This window comes from Cryptomeria japonica, chromosome 7 (genome assembly GCF_030272615.1).
Source record: "Cryptomeria japonica chromosome 7, Sugi_1.0, whole genome shotgun sequence".
In the NCBI taxonomy this organism is placed as follows: domain Eukaryota; kingdom Viridiplantae; phylum Streptophyta; class Pinopsida; order Cupressales; family Cupressaceae; genus Cryptomeria; species Cryptomeria japonica.
This window is the reverse complement of record NC_081411.1, coordinates 249,331,915-249,353,452: the sequence shown is the minus strand read 5'-3', so window position 1 is coordinate 249,353,452 and position 21,538 is coordinate 249,331,915.

Genomic DNA, 21,538 nt, shown 5'->3' with positions numbered 1-21,538 from the left:
TTACAGCTAGCAAATTACTCGGATACATTGTTTCTCACCGAGGCATTGAGGTCGACCCCACCAAGGTCAAAGAAATAATGGATATGCCTCCACCTTCAAACCTCCGGCAATTAAGAAGTCTGCAAGGAAAGCTCCAGTCAATTCGTCGCTTCATAGCTCAGTTGGCCGACAAATGTCATCCATTCCAACATCTACTACACAAAGGTGTCGCTTTTAAATGGACTGAGCAATGTCAATCAGCCTTTCAAGCTCTCAAAGACTATTTGTTGTCACCGCCTATTCTAATGCCTCCTATAGAAGGAAAACCCTTTTTATTATATATCTCTGCAACTGAAACAACATTAGGAGTTCTCTTGGCTCAACAAGATGAGAATGGCAAAGAAAGAGCTATTTATTATATCAGCCGGACACTGGTTGGTTATGAATTAAATTATTCAACTATTGAGAGGGCATGCTTAGCAGTGGTATTTGCAACACAAAAGCTCCGACATTATATGCTAAGCCACCAAACATTGTTGGTTGCAAAAATTGATCCCTTAAAATATTTGCTTAGCCAAGCAGCTTTGACAGGTCGCCTAGCAAAGTGGGTCATGATCCTTAGTGAATTTGATATTGAGTATATGGAGCGAAAGGCGATAAAGGGACAAATCATAGCAGATCAACTTGCAGACACTCCTATTTCTGACGATCATCCCATGTTGACCAATTTTCCAGATGAATCAGTCTTTTCTCTCACATCATCTAATGAATGGAAGTTATACTTTGATGGATCCCATACCAAGTTCGGGTCCGGAGCTTGTATTCTATTTGTCACCCCTCAAGGTGACGCTATTCCAAAGTCCTACAGAATAACTTTCCATTGTACCAATAACATTGCAGAGTATGAAGCACTGGTCACAGGACTCCGAGTAGTAGTCCACTGGAACATCAAGCATTTGCAAGTCTATGGAGATTCTCAATTAGTCATCTAACAAGTCAATGATGACTACAAAACAAAAGATGAAAAGCTTATTCCTTATAAGCACATGGTAGATTTCTTCAAGACAAAATTCACAGCTATCCATTTCAGTCAAGTGCCAAGAATGCAAAACAAGTCGGCAGATGCAATGGCTACGATTGCTTCCATGTTGAATATGCCTCATAATATGGACAAGTGTGAATTCTTGGTCAAACAATTGCTGGTTCCCTCTTTTGACATTCCGACAGCTGACGTGATGTGTGTTCTTGTTGGTCCCAATTCCCCATGGTACAATGACGTATATCAGTATTTGAAATCCCAAACCTTACCACCTAACCTTTCCACTAACCAACGCCGAGCCTTTATCCGACAGACAGCCAAATATGTCATCATCGTCGACACTCTTTACCGCCGTTCCTTTGACCATACCCTCCTCAGGTGTTTGGATTCTAACGAAGCACAAATGGCTTTACACAAGGTTCACGACGGTATATGTGGGGGCCATTTCAATGGTCTTAGCTTAGCCAAAAAGTTGATTCATGCTGGGTATTATTGGCTTAGTCTGGAAAAAGATGTTCATGAGTTTGTTAAGAAATGCTATAAATGCCAGATTCATGGAAATTATATTCATGCACCAGCTCAAGAGCTTCATTCTGTTATATCTCCGTGGCCCTTTTCTGAGTGGGGATTGGATCTTATTGGCAAGATTCACCCAACATCTGCAAATGGACACAAGTTCATCATTACAGCTACAGAGTATTTTACAAAGTGGATCGAAGCGATCCCCATGACTTATATCACTGGTGTCCAAATTTCAAAATTCTTGTTGAACTCTATCATATGCAGATATGGGGTACCCCTTGCCATAGTCACAGATAATGGTCAACCTTTTAAAAATAAATATGTCAAAGAGCTTTGTGAAAAATTTCATATTCAACATCATTTTTCTAGTCCATATTATCCACAAGGTAATGGTCAAGCCGAAGCATCAAATAAAACCATTATCAAGATCCTGAAGAAAGTTGTCAATGATGCTGGTCGAGATTGGCATGTATAGTTAAATCCAACACTATGGGCCTATTGCACTTCTATCCGCACCCCTACTGGCGCAACACCTTATTCCTTGGTGTATGGTGCGGAAGCCATTTTACCTTTGGAAGTCGAGATTCCTTCCTTGCGGGTTTCCTTGCAACACCTGATTGATGATGAGACACACAGAGTCTCTCGGCTGCATCAGCTTGAGATGTTAGATGAGAAACGTCAGATAGCTCTGACACATTTGCAAGCATATCAAAACCGTCTCCGTCGCTCTTATAATAAGAAAGTCAAAGGACGACACTTCGAAGTGGGAGACCTGGTTTTAAAGGCAAATCCCAAGAATGCACAGTCTACTGACATCATCAAGGGCAAGTTTGAACCTAATTGGGTTGGTCCTTTCATAGTAACTGCAACATATGGCTCAGGGGCATATCAGCTTGCTATCCCGGAAGGTGAACCTCTGTCTGATCCTATCAACAACATGCATCTTCGCAAGTACTGGGCATAATTCTCTATCGGTACTTATTCAAATATGATCCTGAAAAAATACAAAAAAATGAAAAAAAAGAAAAAATACAAAAAAGTGAAAAAATGAAAAAATACAAAAAAATGAAAAAAATCAAAAAAAAAAAAAAAAAAGAGAAAAAAGAAGAAAAAAAGCAAAACAAAAAAAAAGTAAAGAAAAAATGATTCGCCCTCTAGTGAAAACCTGGCAAACAGGCGCTTTGGGCAAGTACCATGGTGAAAACCTGGCAATCAGGCACCATGAGTAATGAGATTATTGCTCCGTCATCTATCATGACTTCTAGCTATGCTTTCTCTCGACCGGTTTATCATGCCTATCTTTGTCTCGACCCAATATTCTATTCCAGGCCTGTTATTGGTCAACATCACTATCTTGCCTACTCTAGTTTCTTGTACATATGTTTTGGTCCTGGTCTATGTGTCTTTCAAGTATGCATTGGGTGCCTTCCCCTTGTCATGATCAATCACTGGAGCTTTTGAATCCAATAATGTCCTGAAAAAAATTCATAAAAAATCAAATAATGTCCTGAAAAAAAAACTCCCTAAAAAAATTGAAAAAAGTCCTAAAAAAGTATCTAAAAATTCAAAAAGATCAAATAATGTCCTGAAAAAAGTCATAAAAATAAAAAAAAAGGTCCTGAAAAAATCTCTAAAAATCAAATAAAGTCCTGAAAAAACACAAAAAAATTGTAAAACTCCAAAAGCAAAAAAACAAACATTTTTCAAATAATTATTCTTTTTGTGCATTAGACAGCTCACTGAGTATACATCCAACAACTCGCAATCAAACATTGTGCTTTAATGAAATCATGCTTTAATAGATGACCTTTTTCAATCAAATCAAACATTCAAACTGATCAAAATTGTCTTATCAATCAAATATCAACATCAAAATCATTTGTCCTTGTTACTGCTATCATGGGTCTTATACAGGGTGTGGTATACTTGAAACCAGACTGTGTCCTGTCTTAGATGGGGTACCGCATGTCCTGAAACCAGACAGCATGATCGTCCTATCAGCACTTTCAACTTTTGACAATAAAGATCAAGATGTTTGTCTGATTTGCTTGAATTTGTGTATCTTATCTTTTTATTGATTTATCTTTGGCTTTGATCATGTTCCTATGTTGCTCGATGATGTCACTGAGTGATTTAGAGTGACCGAGATGGCTCATGGTCTTTTTCTTTTTCGATTGTGATTGTCGTTTGTCTGTGATGTTTCTGTCTTTTGCAAAAAGGGTTGCATTTCAGCTCTGGCCTTCAATGCCATGATGCTACGCATCCATTTTGCTACATAAAAATAAAGGTTCTCACCTACAAAGTGCATTACTGAAAGCAAGTTTTTCTTTGTCTCTAACTATCCTCTGTCTAATTTCTTCTTACTAACATTTCTTCTGTCAGTCTTGGCAGTCCGTTCGATCCTATCATTTTTATCGATCAATTGGCCTCTTTCCTGCATGTTTCCGGCCAATTCCTCGAGGGGGCATGCATATGTCATTGTTATTGTCTGGGGCATTTTCATATGTCATTTTCAGCATCTGGGGCATTTTCATTATTGTTCTTTGAAACAACGCTTAAAATCACATTGTCTCAAAGAGGGGCAAAATGTAGACACCTAAAAATGGTCAACGCTTGCGAGGTCATACTTTAACATTTGCGCATTGTCTCATTTTAGGTTTTTTGCATCACATTAACATTTCTCCTATGTCATGCACTTGGTTTTTATCATTTGCGAACATCAGGTCATTCTTCTACATTCTTCCTTTATGTCACTCTTGAATTTGGTCTTGTCGACAACAATCTTCAATCATGATTTTGATCAATTTTATCCTGCCGCATCAATGTGCATGCTTATTTGTCATCATTTTGGACATCGTCAATCCTAATTAGGGTTTTTTCCTCTTTTCAATCCTATCAATCTTGCGATCAATTTGTCATCGGTCGTTGTCCTCTTATCAATCTTGTCGATTTATCATCAATCCTTCAATCTTGTCATTTTAACGATCGATTTGTCATCGATCGTTGTCATGTTCGATCTTGTCATTTTGCGATCGATTTGTCATCGATCGTGGTCATTTTCAATCTTGTCGTCTTGCAATCTATTTTGTTATCGATCCTTGTTCTCTTGTCAATTTTGTCATTTTGCGATCATTTCGCTATCGATCGTTGTCTGTCTCAATTATGTCAATTTGGATCAATTTGTCATTGTTCCTCGTCAATTGGCGCATTTTTCAGTCAAATCATTTATCACATTGGTCATTTATCAATCCAAAATCAAATCAAATCAAGTCAATTATCTTTCAAGACCTAATTCATCTTCTAGGGTTTTATGATTTATTCATTTAACCTAATTTGTCATTTCTTCCTCTAGGATTACTAAATTATTTATTAATCCTAGGTCTTCTCATTACAATTAAATCTTTATTTAATTGGCTAATTATTCTTCCTCTTGTAAATTAATTAATAAATGACAAATTATTAATTAATTTACCTAATTTCTTCTAGTTCCTAATTTCCTATTTTTCCATCAATTTCTAATTCCTAATTTTCATCAGTTTTAATTTTCTAATTTTTTTCTTAATTTCTAATTTCTTTTCCCTCCTATTTCATCTCCTAATTCCATGGGAATGACATTTCAATTTGTCATAAATTGTCATAATTGATAATCAATCAATTTTGACATAGAATGTGTCATAATTTGTCATCAATTATCAATCAATCAAATTGTGCATGGAAAGTGCATAATTTGTCATAATTTGTCATATTGATTTGCAATTTCCATTTGAATTGCATCATGCTAATCTTGTCATTTATCCAATTCTTCTATAAATTGGATGATTTTCAATCAAAGCTAATCCCGAATCCCGAATTCCTAATCAAACTATTGAACTTATGCTTCTAGTACTCTTGACCAATAACCAATATCAATCTTGCTTTCAATTGTATGTGTGCACTTGTAGGTGAGATCCACAAATCCATTTGAAGAGGAAAGAAGAACAATGGAGCCGCATGGAAGAAGCATCCAAATCGTCATCTAGTTTGCATGATATTTGCTTTTGAATGCTTTGTTTTTATGTCTCTATTGAGTGTGCTTAGGATTAGATCATTGCAATGTGTGATTGAGCTAATAATGATTAATATGTCTTTATATATACTTGCTTTGATGATTCCTAATTCCGATGCTACAGATTCAAGTAGAAAAAGAAGCAATGAGGGGTGCAAGAGATAAAGCATGGATGTGAAGTCAAGAGAATGACAAATACAAACCAAATCTGAAGATGAGAACACTAAAGGGGCAAGATGGTGCAGGTTTTATGTTTGTTTTTTTTGCAGGTACACCATTTCCAAGAGACTTGGAAATTTTTGATGCAAGGAGTATGGTGCAGGAGCACCCAAGACAAGATTGGCCACCATGACGCCATAATGAAGATATAGGAGATATTAATTCTATGAGGTTAAAATAAACATTTCATATTTTAAACATGGATAATAATGCCATTTGGAGTCATCAATCTCATGTAATGAGTCATTTTGTAATAAGTTGTCAAAATTGCCATGTTGGGCAAATAATGTCAAAATGAGTAATGTAATGGGGTCCAATGGGTAGAATAGACTTTTAATAAGAATTTTAAGTTTCATAAGGTCTTGTGTGACCATATTAATGTAATAAAGTTGATTAGAAAGTGTCAAGATGCAAAAATGTTAAAAAAACTTGTCAATTGACAACTAAAAGTGTCAATTTGACAATAAATTAAAATTGTAAACACCCAAAACTGGTTGTATGGGTGGTTAAGAGTTGGTTTTTAGTTTCCATGAAGGGAAGAGGTTTAAATTTTTTTATGATCCAAAATGAAGAGATAGAGGGTCGGATTTTCTTGGCATTGTAAGAGTTTGGAGTTTGGCAATAAAAACACAGGGTTTTCCTTGCAATTTTGGTCTAAAATGTGCACTTTATTGGTCTAAAATATTCTTCTTTGCTTCATTTTTTATTGAAAATGGATTTGGAAATGTAGAGTGGTGTTTTTACTATTATTTGATACTGTTATTGAAGGTTTTACATTCAAATCTGATATACTTCTATTGGTTGTCGCAAAGATTGTTGTAGGTGGCCATTTTATTGTTGTTTTGAGTGTCACAATGCAAATGTGACCCGTTCCACTTTATGTGATTGTTGTTTCTTGTGGAATGGGTCAGGAATATTCTATTTTATGTTTCTAGAACCTTACATGTGTAGGGAATAACATGGAGATGAAGTGTTGATACCCTAGGCTAAGAGATTGGGTGAGGAAAAGCATGAAAATGGAGGCATGAGTATAGCAGCAGGAGATCTACCTTAAGGAGGTAGTGTTTTTATGTGAAATAGTGTTAGGGGATGGTAAATTCATGATGAATACCAAGTTTCAAGATATGGAAGTGAGTTTTGGGGTTTGAACAAGGAGGCCCTAGTTTTTTAGGCCTAAAAAGGGGGGTTTAGTATCTAACCTATCAAAGGAGTGTGTATTGTCTTGAAACCTAGAAAATCTATGGTTTTGGAACATTTTTCAAGACTATTTTTTGTTTTTGAATTTTGGTCATACCGTTTGTTGGTACTTGCTTTGGAAAAGAGGGCCAATCGGGCCTTGTTGATGTGTAGCAGGGTGTAGGACTGAGTATTTCGTCCAAAATACCCATAGTTTATTTTCACATATGTTATGTAACATCCAAAAGGGTATCTAGATATGTAATTTATTTGTCAAGTTTTTTCAAATTATTTTGAGTAAATGTCAGAATACCTGCTGAATAGGGCTACTAGGGAATTGGCCTATTTAGGGACCTGGTTAAGGGTTTGTGAGAAAACCAGTTGATAGGGTGAGTGAATCCTATTGGGTAAAGTGGAATAGGGTATGTTGAGACCCTAGGAAGTGTTGGAACCAGTTGGTAAGGTTGAGAGTTCTATTTGGGCATCTTGGTGAAGCCTAGTGAAGGAGGGTGAAACAAGACGAGTTGAGTTTTTGAAGAAGAAAGAATGATAAGTTCCAATGTGATTGTGGGAGGGTCCATGATTATCTACGTCATATTGGTATCAGAGCAAGGAAGTAGGTCCTTGCAGATTATACATTGAAGACTGGGAGATAAAAGAGGAAACCATCATGGAAGAAGATGTAGAAATGTGGGCAAGGTATGCTCAGAGGCACTCTATATTTCAGACACAATGCAAATCTAGGGGTAAGGTATGAAAGGTTTTTGTTAGCAATGGTTTTCTTTAAAATATAGTCTTAGTAGAGATGGTTGAGAAGTTGAACCTACCAAGGACACCTCTTTAGTCACCTTATAGAGCATATGGGGTTAGCAATGATTGATGTTAAAGAGCAAGCATATGTTTCTTTCAACATTGGTTCATATTATGATACTATTCTATGTGATATTATGCCTTTGAGTGATTGTCATATGATCTTGGGTAGAGTATGGCAAGATGATGTTATAGCCCTATATGATGGTAGAGAAAATGCATATGTTATTAACAAGGATGGGAAAAAGTTTGTGATGACATCATTGCAAGATGACAAGGCAGCATGGGGAATGTCAAAGATAAGTTTGATTGCAAGAAGAGAGTTCCTAAGGTATGAGGAACATAAGGATGAAGAAAAGACAGAGATAGAAGCCACTTCTAGGCTTGAAGAAGACAAGGTAGAATCTAAGTTGTAGGAAGAAGATGCAAAGAGCTGGTATGAAGTGAAAGAGAACAAAGAGCAACAAGTAGCATGTGAAGAGGAAGATGAACCTAATGGAAAAGAGGTTCAAAGAGTTGAGACTGAGGTAGATGATAGAGATGTTGGTGATGATAGCAAGGGTTCAAGTATTGAAGGGCTTGAGTATGCAAAAGTGATTTTGATTGGGACAATGGAATGTCCTTTGGATGGAGTAAAGGGTATAGTGCAGCAAAGTACCCCTATGATAGTGAATTGTGAGGCTAATGATGTAGCCTTTAAGTTGGATAGAGAGTTGGTAGGCCAAGAGAAATGGCATGAGATGAGGAATGAGTTGGTAGAGGAATTTGTGTTGGTTGATAAGATGATGATGGGCCATGAGAAGGCTAGTGAAAGTGTGAGTTCTCCTAGCATGGAGATGAAATATGTTGATGATAAGAAACATTCAAAACCGGCTGGGATACCTATATACAGTTGCTAGAGAAATCTTATCCAGAAATCTTGAAATTGGTCAAGCTCTTGCAAAGTAATCCATAATTATTCTTTCAATTCTTTCACCGGTCTTTGGGATTGATGCCAAAGGGGGAGAATATGTATGTGAAAAATATGTATATGTATATAGTCCTAGGAGGAGCATGTTTCATGTTTCATGTGTTAGTTGAACTGGCAGGGAATCCATTTTTTCATGTCTGTGTTGCCATCAATGCCAAAGGGGGAGATTGTTGGCAATTGACATTCATTGGATTCATATGTTCTTATTGATGGAAACTAGATTCTATTGAAGGTATATACTGACAAATACCAGCATTGGAGTAATTAGGGTCATCACTGGCACCGACACCGACACCAACATCTAGCAGTTTAGTGAAGCCAACATCAGTCTGGGATCCAAAAGGTTTTATTTATAAAATCATTTTGTATAGGGTCGACATTGAATATCCTTTTGTATTGTAAGCTGACATAAGGCATATTGTTTGTAGAGGGTATATAAGTCAGTCTGTTAGGTCATTTCGATATATGACAAGGAAGTAGAACTGTGTGATGCGAAGGATATGTATGTAGGTATTTTGTATGCGAAAGTTATATCATGCTATGATCAGTAGATGGTTTGCAAAGCATTCTTGGAGGATAGGAGATACCGGTAGAAGGGTTCAGGGTTTATGAACCGGTACATAATAGAGCTATAACTAGAACTCTTTTTGGCATTGTAGATGCATTTTGTTAGTTCACCATTACTATTTTATCTCAGCAAAGGCTGGTAGTCAGTGAGACTCTTTTGTGTTCAGCAGTTTGCTCTAGGCAGTGTGTCATCCTGCATGTGTAGCCCCCCATGCTATGTAATATCTTTCATATGGCCAGTGAATTGATATTGTGGGTCACAAATCCCGCTGTGGTTTTTCCTCTTTGAGATTTCACATGTATAAAATTTTATGTGTTATGGTGTTCATTCATGTGGCTAGTTTATTTACTTCATGTCATATGTTTCTTCATTTACTGGTTTATATGTGTATGTTATAAAAATTTAATTCTTGTATTATTGACAGAACATTGATTCACCCCCCCCCCCTCTCAATGTTCTTGGATTCATTGTATTGCAACATTTAGAATTCTCTTCCTACAAGGGATACAAGTTATATCAAATGGATGTCAAATCTGCCTTCCTGAATGGCAACTTCAAAGAAGAAGTCTACATAGAAGAAGTAGAAGGATTTATGTTGCATGATGATGAAACCTTTGTGTGCTGGTTGAAGAAAAAATTATATGGTTTGAAGCAGGCTCCAAGAGCATGGTATTCAAGGTTAGATAAATATCTTAAGGAGAAAGATTTTAGAAAGGGAAGTGCAGATAGTAATCTATACATCAAAGCAAAAGGAAATCACATGATCATTGTGGTTGTATATGTGGATGACATAATTTTTGGAGCCATCAAGGATACCTTGTTTGAAGATTTTTCTAATCAAATGAAGTCAGACTTCTAGATGTCAATTATTGGAGAGTTGTCATACATTATTGGTTTACAAATTTCTGAGTAAGACAAAGGAATATCTATCTCTCAAACCAAGTATGTTAGAGATGTGGTGAAGAAGTTTCAGATGGAAGACAACAAATAGGTAAGTACCCCCATGGTGACTGGATGCAAGTTGAGTAAGCTTGATGAGTCACTGAATGTGGATTAGACCTTTTATAGATCCATTATAGGTAGTTTATTAAATCTTTCTACTTCAAGACCAGATATAGTGCAGGCAGTATGTATGGTAGCAAGATTTTAAGCTGGACCCAAACAATCACATGTGAATGCAGTTAGAATAATATTCAAGTACCTACAAGGGAAACTCAGTTACAGTCTATGGTATCCAAATCAAGGAGATTTCACTTTATAGGCCTACATTGATGTTGATTGGGAAGGCTATGTTGATGACCAGAAAAGTACAAGTGGTGGAGAAATCTTTCTAGGTAACTGGTTAGTCTCATGGCACAACAAGAAGCATGATTTAGTCTCACTTTCTACTGCTGAAGTAGAATATATTGCTGCTGCTACATATTGTTCTCAGGTGTTGTGGATGAAGTAGACTCCCAAGGATATTTAGGTAGAAATATTTGACCCTATTTCTATTCGGTGTGATAATTCTAGTGCAATCAACATTTCAAAGAATTCGGTTATGCACTCAAGGACAAAGCACATTGCCATTAAATACTATTTTTTCTGGGGAAAGGTTGCAGAGCAAGAAGTTAAGGTATAATATGTCCCTATTGGTGAACAAGTAAATCTTCTACTGGAAAACACATTTGAGTATCTACGCCACAAGTTAGGAGTTGTTCTACCTACCTCATGCACTTAAATGTGTATGGAGATCTATGGTTCAGGGGAGTTCACAGACATATTTTTTTCTCTCTTGGGCCATAAGTTGCACACAGCGGGAGTGTACACATCACCGATAGGTTTGTGATTATAATAGTTGTGTCAGTTAACTATTCACTTGACAAGGTGGCAGAATACCCAGTCTACAGGCAAGTTTGTGATTTTCATAGTTGTGTCACTTGTGTGTTCAATTCACCAACTGGCACAATTTTTGGTATCAAAAGAGGAAATTAGATTTTTTATGCTGCAATACCATCAAGTTTGAGATTTTGGGAAGTTGTCTATTCAATTTGTCTATCTATCAGAGTCACAATCCGCTTGACTAAGAGAGTAACTTCCTAGGGGGAGATAGTGATCATCAGTCCGTGTTTGTGGTTGATTTTTAGTGTCTATTCAATTTCTACTTAATAAAAATCACAAATTGGACTACTCGGTGAAAAGGCAAGTAATCTAGCATACCAGAAGATATAGCTAAGGGGGAGAACTCAAAAAACTTCCCTATCCCTTTGTCATTGTTCTCAAAGGGGGAGAGATACTTAGTTGTGTATAATGTTATTATTGACATCAATGCCAAAGGGGGAGATTATTGGCAGTGTTGGCATTTTGTTGTCATTGATGTCAATCAGTACTGTAAACCAACATGTCATTGTTGTATGTTAGTGGGATATTGTTGGCATGATGTTATCGATATGAAAGAAGGTGTATTGTCAACTAGTAAATAGGTCCACCGATTAAGCAAGCTTGAGCAAGCAAGAGACAACTTGAAAAGAAGACAAATGGGAACTGAAGAAAACAATTAAGAAGTTATCGAATCATAGAGATTGAAGAGTGAAAACAAAACCGGAAGCAGTCTGGGGTTTCATGACCTAACCGATAGAACAAAGTATTGCATGATATTAAGGTTAACCGATTAGTGTATACTGGTAGTGTGGTTGTCAGTGACTAAGTTTGAACTGACAAAATCAAATAAGTTGGATGTCGACAGAGATGACATGTGGATTCCACATGGCAAACATGTACTGGTAAATGATTAGTGCATGGGCAAGGTAGTTGCAGAGTAGGTTGATATTAAATATCAATCGCAAGCATCACAGATCAAGTACAGAAGATTGCAGCTCGAAATAGATCAAAAGGAAATAGTTGGATCGATGAAAATCAAGGCAGATGAATAGGATCAAATTTGTTAAACATAGTAATTATGCATTGGAAGGATCAAAATGGTGATGTTAGTTGTTTTGTTGCAGGCTATCAATCATAGGAAATAAGATCTGATTTGATCTAATACGGATTGTGGTCCATGAAAAAAACCCTAGACGCAAAAAAGTTTGAAATTCTATTTTGGCGGGAAAGTAAGAATATAAAGGTGCAGATCGAAGATCAAAGTTGATGATGTTGGTTGAGAGATTGATGTGAATGTGAGCTTCTGCAAGGCAAGAGTGATTAGTCTAAGTGTAAGAGCAAAATACTGAAGCAATTGAGTGTAGGAGAAAAACCGGTAAGAAAGGTGAAACCAACAAGGGTTGAGGTTATCGGTAAATGGTTACAAAATATTATAGTTTGTTAAACTAATAGTGCCTAAATCAATAAGGAAGTAGCAGTGAGATAGAGGAGAGTTAAACTAGCAGAGAAAAATTGTTGGAAGTGTTCCAAAATTCATTTATAACAAGGTGTTGATTAATTGTATTTCTTTTATATCATTGTATTTCACTGAGTGGGTGCTTGGTGCAGGGGTTGTTGCTCCTTAAGTTGGTGCTCAGAATACTTAGGGGTTGGTGCTCCTTTGGGTAGGTGCCCATAAATTGCTAGGGTTTGGTGCTCCTTAGGTTGGTGCCCTAAATCATTGTAATTAAATATTTTCATTGTGAGGTTGGATTGGAGTAGTAGATCTCTGGCAACATTTCTCACCAAGGTTTTTCCCACATTGGGTTTTCCTCATATATCATGTGTTATGTGATGTGCCTTTTTTTGTGTAATTGATTGATAGTGTTTTTTCATTACTTTACCAATTGCACGCACGCATAGTTTGAAATTGGTTATATCACTGATTCACCCCCCTCTCAGTGATATCTTGTGTTCTACATCATCAACATCTTTAGGTTCAATAATAGAAATCAAGCAATACTTTTCAACAATTCTTCTCCTAGTCATCACACCTCTATTCTTATCACCTATAATCTGATTCTCTGAATGATTTTACCTTACATAACTGGGAGTCTTAGGATTTTCTTGATTTTTAGACTCTTAAACACTTTCTTCTACACTAGCTTCTCCTTCATTCGCAGGATTTTTCATATTAGTTTGAACTTGATTCTAGGTCTACCCTTGCTTTCCTCTATCTACACTGACAATCTGATCATCTAAATCATATCTAGAGTATCTGGGTTGATACTCATTTCCTTCATCAACCTTCACATTTTCACTTTAAACAATCTTCCTCTGTCTCTTATTATAACACTGATAGGCCTTACTCTTAGTAGAATAACTAAGAAAGATTCCTTCATCACTTTTAGCATCAAACTTCCCTAGATCTTCATCTCTTTTGATATATAATTTACTACCAAAAATTTTCAAATATCTAACTATAGGAGCATGGCCAAACCACAACTCATAATGAGTCTTATTGGTATCACCTTTAATATGCACTTAGTTCAAAGTGTATACTACAATACTCACATCTTCTCTCCAATAGATATGTGAAACATTTCCTTTAATCATCATGGTTCTAGCAACTTCTTGAACTATCTTGTTCTTTCTCTCCACAACACCATTCTGCTGAGGCGTCCATAAAGGAGATAATTATCTCTTCACAAAAGGAATTGAACTCACCGAAAATAAATTCTCCACTTTTGTTAGATCAAAGACACTGCAACTTCATACCAGTCTCTGTCTGAACCTTATCTTTGAAAATTTTGAACTTCTCCAATGCTTCGAACTTCTCCCTTAAGAAAGTAACCAACATCATCCTTGAATAGTCATCAATCAACAACATGAAATACCTATCACCCTTCAAGCTTCTCACTCTAGAGGGACCTGATAGAATCAAGGAACACTGAGAGGGGGGTGAATCAATATTCTACCAGAAATAAAATTCACAAACTTATTATTTAGCCACCAGTTAGAAATGTATAACAGTAAAAACCATACGCAAGCAATAAATAAACCATAGATCCACAACACCAGAATTTTTATGTGGAAATCCGGAAAGGGAAAAACCACAGTGGGGTTGAAAGCCACAATATTCATATACTATGGCCAAGAGTACACATATATTACATAGATGGGGGATGCACTATAAAGAAGTTAAGTAGCAGAACAACTTCCTACACTAATCTTGAGTGGAGGGTAATGCAAAAACTTTTACAAATCTTTACAACAATTACATAAAATAGAAATAGATATAATAACATTCAAACCAGAACACAATGATTTATGTGAAGAAAATCCTTTTGGGAGAAAAACCCCACACTCTAGAAGCCACCCAATAGATTATTCAGCAATAAAAATAGATTGCAATATACTTATAGAGAAAGCTCTTCATAGGAGTATGACTAATCAAAGATTCAGAGGTAACTCAATATCCATAAGACTCTTACACCCAACCTTTATCTCACACACCTCATATATAGGAGATACAATACAAGAAACCGTCAAATGCTATTATAAAACTATGGGCTAAAACCACCCAATAAGTTGTAGCCGACCTTATCTCCCTTCTAGATGCCCTATGACATGTCCCTCCCTTTTTACAACTCATTTATGTGTTTGATGTATTTTATATTTCCTATTTCAGGAGTACAAACTTATGGAGGCCATAATTTGAGAACCATGTGGACTATTAACAAATCATTTGAAGCGCCAAAAAGCTTGCAAAGTGCTCTATTGCCTCATAAAAACTACATCATTTACACCCACTTTTTAGGTGATTTTGGGGCCTCTAAACTCCTCAAATCCAAATTTAAACCTTTCATTGGACCCCTCCAAAATGAAAAATTTAATATCTTCAAAACTAGTTGTGATCTTGCGACATAACTTTACTGAAATGCTTATCTAACCAACTAGAAGCTTTAGAGAGAATTTCCCACCATTTTTGTGCTCAAATGAAAAATTACTATAAATAGTAACCTCATGTAAATGCAAGGTTGAGAAACTATTTTTTCCAACAAATCTCCCACTTGTCAAACATCTTGCAAGAGCAAATGAAGTATCAATACAATAAATCAATTCCCATAGACTCTGAGCACCATCTGAACTTCTCTATGCTCACAACCTTAGTTAAAGAATCTGCAACATTCATTAAAGTTTCTACCTTAACCAGCTTCACCCTACCATCTTCTACCATATATCTGACAAAATGATACTAAACATCAATGTGCTTGGTCCGGGCATGAAATGTCGGGTTCTTAGCTAGGCAGATCGCACTCTGACTATCACAATAAACTGTCATGACTCCTTATTTTATTCCAATGTTTGAACATAGTCTCTTTAGCCAAATGGCTTCTTTACAAGCATGAGTAGCTATCATATACTCTACTTCAGTAGTGGACAAAGCAACCATAGCCTGTCGCTTACTCATCTAGCTAATTGCACCACCAAATAAAGTAAACACATAAACACTAGTGGATCTTTTGCTATCAATATCACTTTCTCAGTTTGAATCCACATAACCATTAATATCAAGGGAAATAATGTCTCCAACTGGATTACCATGATATCACAAAGAATACTCTGAGGTACCCTTCAAATATCTGAAGACTCTTTTGACTGCATCCCAATGAACTCTACCAAGATTAGACATATATCTAATCAAAACTCCCATTGCTTGGGCAATGTCTAGTCTAGTACAGACCATAACATACATCAAACTTCTAACTACACTTTGGTAAGGCACTATGCTCTTGTCTTCCATCTCTGATGGGGATGTAGGACAATCTGTAGCTGATAATTTCATTCCAATTGTAAAAGGAACACACAATGGTCTACAATCATGCATGCTAAACCTCTATAACATTAAATTCACATACTTACTCTAGCCTAGCCATAGCTTTCTATTTCATTGTGCCAAGATCTTTCATTTCAAATTTAGTAGTGAGCTGAGACTTTAGTTCTACAATTGCACCTTTCCCTTTACCAATGAATAACATATAATCAACATACAATGCAATGTATAGGAAATGATCACCATCAATTTTCTAATAAACACAATGATCTGATTTAGAATGCTCAAATTCAAAACTCAACACATATGTATGAAATATCTACTACCACATCCTAGGACTCTATTTGAGGCCATAAAAGGATTTCTTTAATTTACAAACCAAATTACTTTTACCTCTCACCACATAGTGCTCTAGATGTGTCATATAAATATCCTCTTTCAAATCACCATGAGGGAAAGCAGTTTTCACATCCATTTTCTCAACTTCTAAATCATAAGAAGCAACAATAGAAAGAAAAAATCTAATGGATGTCATTTTGGCAACAGGAGAAAATATTTCACCATAATCAACACCCTCAACTTGAGAGTAGCCTTTCGCAGCCAACCTCACTTTATACTTCTCTATGCTCCAATTTGAACCAATATTTTTCTTGAACACCCATTTGCAACCAACGTGCTTATGTCCTTCGGGAAATGGTACAAGATCCCATGTATCATTCTTTTTCAAAGCTATCATTTCTTCTTCCATAGCAATCTTCAAGGATTTTGCATCATTCATGCCTAATGCCTCTTTTACAAATTTCAGTTCATCCACATTAGTATTCAAAGAAAAAATACATCTCTAATCATCAGGTGAATACCTTTCAGGTGGTTCTCTATGTCTTGTAGACCTTCAAATAAGCTGAGTTGGAGGTTCTTCCTCCTCTTTAGAAGATTTGGAGCTAGACAAGCTCTCCTCAACTTCTTGCCTATCTAGGGGTCTCGATTAAACTCTTTTAGGTGTAAAAGGGAATTGAATCACATCTTCCTTTTTAATCTATTTTTTCTATAGTGTAATAGAAGGAGACTTAATTTCTCTAAAATTTACACTTCTACTATGAATTACCTTTTGTAGAATAGGGTCCCAAAGCTTGTATCCTTTCACACCATGACTATACCTGATGAAGATACATTTCGTAGACTTGTTCTCCAAATTTGTCTGCTTCTCCTTTGGTACATGTACATATGCCTCACAACCAAAAAATCTAAGATGTCTCAATTAAGGCTTATGACCTGACCATGATTCCATAGGCATTTTATCAACAAGAGATGATGTAGAAGACATGTTAATCAGGTAGCAAGTAGTGGCAAAATTTCTAGACCAACACCACTCTGCATACTCCTAGCCTTCTATATCAGTGTCATGTTTATTCTTTCTGCAACTCCATTTTGTTGTGGAGAATATGGAGTTGTCTTCTATCTGTTAATGTCATAGTCCTTATAGTATCTATCAAAAGCATTAGAGAAAAATTCACTGCCATTATCAGTCCTCAAACTTTTAATTTTCTTTCCAGTCTACAACTCAACCATTGCTTTAAATTATTTAAATTGACTGAAAACTTCAAATTTACTCGTTAGAAAATATACCCATGTCCTTCTACTAAAATCATTAATAAATGATACATATGTGGATTTTTCAATTGAAGGAACATCTATAGGACCAAACACATCAGAATGAATAAGATCCAAAGCACCACAAGTTTTATGAGAACTCAAGTAAAACTGAATATGGTTTTATTTTTCATAAATGCAATGCTCATAAAAATAAAAGTCAAGATTACAATCATTCAAACCTTCAACAAGGTTTTTATTTTTCAAGGTCCTTAGACCCTTTTCTCCAATGTGGCCAAGCCTTTGGTGCCATAACATAGTCTTCTATGTAGGTAACTTTGCTTCAAAAGAAAGAGAACCCTTAGGTACCCAAAAGCCATTTCCATCTGCTAAAGGTGAAATCCTCAAATCTTTCACAAATTTACTTTTTACAGAAGTGCTATTACACTCAATAGTGTATGCATCTAGATTATACAAAGTGTTGAACCTGACACCTCTAGCAATTACCATAGCACCCTTAATCATCTTAGATCCTTCTTTAGAAAAGACTACCTGCACACTAGCATCTATCAGTTTGCTCACAGATAATAGATTTTTTTAAAACCAGGAATATGCAACACACCATTAATCTTTTTTATTCTACCATCAAAAAACCTGATTCTAACTTTACCTCGACCAACAATGTCTAAATGTGCATCATCACCCAGGTATACCTTACCTCCATTAATATCTCCATATAAAGAAAATAAATCTCTATTGGCAGTCATATGAAAAGATGCACCTGAGTCAATTAACTAGGCATCATTACCTTTATGATTCGCCACAGCTACAATAAATGCATCATCATCTTCCTTCTCAGACTCAAAATCAAAATCAATCTTCTTCTTTTTTTCTTTGCAATCCTTATGAATGTGACCTATTTTACTGCAATTCCAACAAATGACTTTGGACTTTCTAGGAGATTTCAATCTCCCTTTTGATTTATACTTATCACACTTCTCATTCTTCTTGCCTTTCTCCTTAGGGATTCCATGAATAGTTAGGGCTTCCTTTGAACTGTGGGATACCTTCCTTCACATCTCTTCACCAAGTAGGGAGCCCACCACATCTTTAGACTTGAAAATAATAGAAGTACTACCGATAGCCATAACAAGAGAATCCCATGAATCAGGCAAAGAACAAAGCAAGATCTAGCATTTCTCCTCTTCGTTCATCTTAACACCAATAGATACTAATTGAGCCATCAACATATTGAATGCTTCCAAGTGGTCTGCAACTCATCAACCCTCTTCCATCTTCAATGAATATAATTTCTTCCTCAATAAAATTTGATTTAATAAATATTTCACTTGATACATTTCACCAAGCTTAGTCCATAGCTTCTTTGTAGTGTTTTTTTTGTGGACATTGATCAGAACAGAGTCTTCTAGGCATAGTCTGATTAGACACTTGGCTTTTCAGTCCATAACATCATACTAAGCTTTTGTAGTGGGATATGAGGGCCTCTCTACATTCACATCAACAACATCCCATAGATCTCGATCTATTAGCATATCTTCCATCTTCAACTTCCACATCTCAAAATTTATTCCATTAAATTTCTCCAGGTCTCTATTTTCCCTGATGAACTTGCCATTGAAGCTACAATATCAAAAAGTGTCTTCTACAAAAGCTCCCACTCAAATCTAGATTAGTTCAAAAAACCTAACAACCCACAATTGAAACCAAAGGTGGTCAAGATCTTATACAACTTGTAAGGAAGCTAAGTAGTAGAACAACTTCTTACAGTAATCTTGAGAGGAGGGTAATGCAAAAACTTTAATAGATGTTTACAATAGTTATATAAAATAGAAATAGATATAATAACATTCAAACCATAACACAATGATTTATGTGGGGAAAACCCTCTCGGGAGAAAAACACCACACTCCAAAAGCCGCCCAATATATTATTCAGCCATCAAAATAGATTACAATATACTTGCAAAGCAAGCTCTTCGTAGGAGTACCACTAATTATAGATTCAGAGGTAACTCAATAGCCATAAGTCTCTTAGACCCAACCTCTATCTCATACACCTCATATATAGGAGATACAATATAAGAAATCATCAAACGGTATTACAAAACCATGGGCTAAAACCACCCAATAAGGTGTAGCTAGCCTTAATCTCTGTTCTAGATGCCCTATGATATGTCCCTCCCTTTTTATAGCTCATTTATGTGTCGAGTGTATTTTGTATTTCCTATTTTAGGACTACAAACTTCTGGAGGCCATAACTTCATAATTGTGTGTCCTATTGATGAACCGTTTGAAGTGTCAAAAAGCTCGCGAAGAGCACTACTACCTTGTAAACCACTACACCATTTATGCCCACTTTTCAGGGTGTTTTAGTGCCTCTAAATTCCTCAAAATTAAATTTAAACCTTTCATTGGACTCCTACAAAATGAAAAAAAATAATATCTTCAAAACTAGATGTGACCTTGCTTCGTAACTTTATCGAAATGCTCATCTAGCCAACTAGACGCTTCGGGGAGAATTTCCCACCATTTCATGCTCAAATGAAAAATTACTATAAATAGTAACCTCATGTAAATTCAAGGTTGAGACACCATTTTTCCAACATGCAGTTGCATTCAGGCTCACTTCCTAGAGCTCACTACTCAATTAAAATGACACGAAAGCCTACATGTTGGTAATTGTCACTCATCTGGTAAGAGTTAATGACATCTTGGGTTGTCATTCATGGCAAGTCATCATCTCAGGGTAAATGGTTTCATGTTTTGGCTAGCCAACATTCATTGCACTTCACCAGTATTCACATTGCGTACATTGGCATCAACATTCACTTCATACCCAGCTAAGTCCTTATCCCAATAACATGTCCTAATCCCGGTAATGTTTATATGGAACCTGGTAATGGATAGGACCTTGACAGGAAATATAATGGTTTCGATTATTTCTTTCATGGATTTTGTGGTAACATGTGATGGCCGACATGGTCATTAGATTTATGTTTAGATTTCATTATGCTCCGGCAACCGACATGTTTATACTTTCATTATAGCCGACATGATGGAAGTTAACAAGATATTTAAGGAGATCATTTCAGCGATAGATCACATATGATATGGAATGCAATTTTTTGGTTGCAAATATTTTAGAGAGTATTGGTATACATTTTTGTCAGTGATTAAAAGCATCTGCATGTAGTTTCATGTGCACAACTTAACCGATAGCAGAACAGGGCAGAACAAAGTATCAGAGAACTAATATACAAAGAAGGATATTAGAGCATTCACTAAAACTTATCCAGCATGGTCAGATGCAATTTATAAGTTCATTTTCATTTGTAAACACTTTAATGTTTTGTAAGTCAGTGAGACTTCTTATTTTGTGTTTGAGCAGTGAGCTCTAGGTGGTTGGCCTAATTGCATGTACAATCCCCCTCATGTAATATTTGTATACCTTGATTAAGTATATAGATATTGTGGGTATCAGCCCCACCGTGGTTTTTCCCTTTACATGAATTTCCATGTATAAATCTTGGTGTTATGGTGTTACTTTTATGTGTGTTATTTGGTGTATGCACTTTATTTCTATATAATGTTAACCAGTTAATAAGGAATAAGTCTAATTATATCTTTACCAGTAGAACCTGATCCATCCCCCCTCTTAGTGTTCTTAAATTCCAACAATTGTATTAGATCTTGGTTCCTCGGAAGAAGTTTAAGCACTTGAGGAAGATTTGAAATTTGGAATCAATGGATGTTAGGAGCCAGAGGCAACTGAGAGGGGGGGGGGAATCAGTTGTCTATTAATTTCAACCCAAATATAAATTAACCAAACTTAATGCATAATACCGGTAAACCAAACTCAATGTTGGTTGATAGTTTAACAGTTAATAATAGTACTAGTAAAGTTTAATGCATGAAACAGAAAGA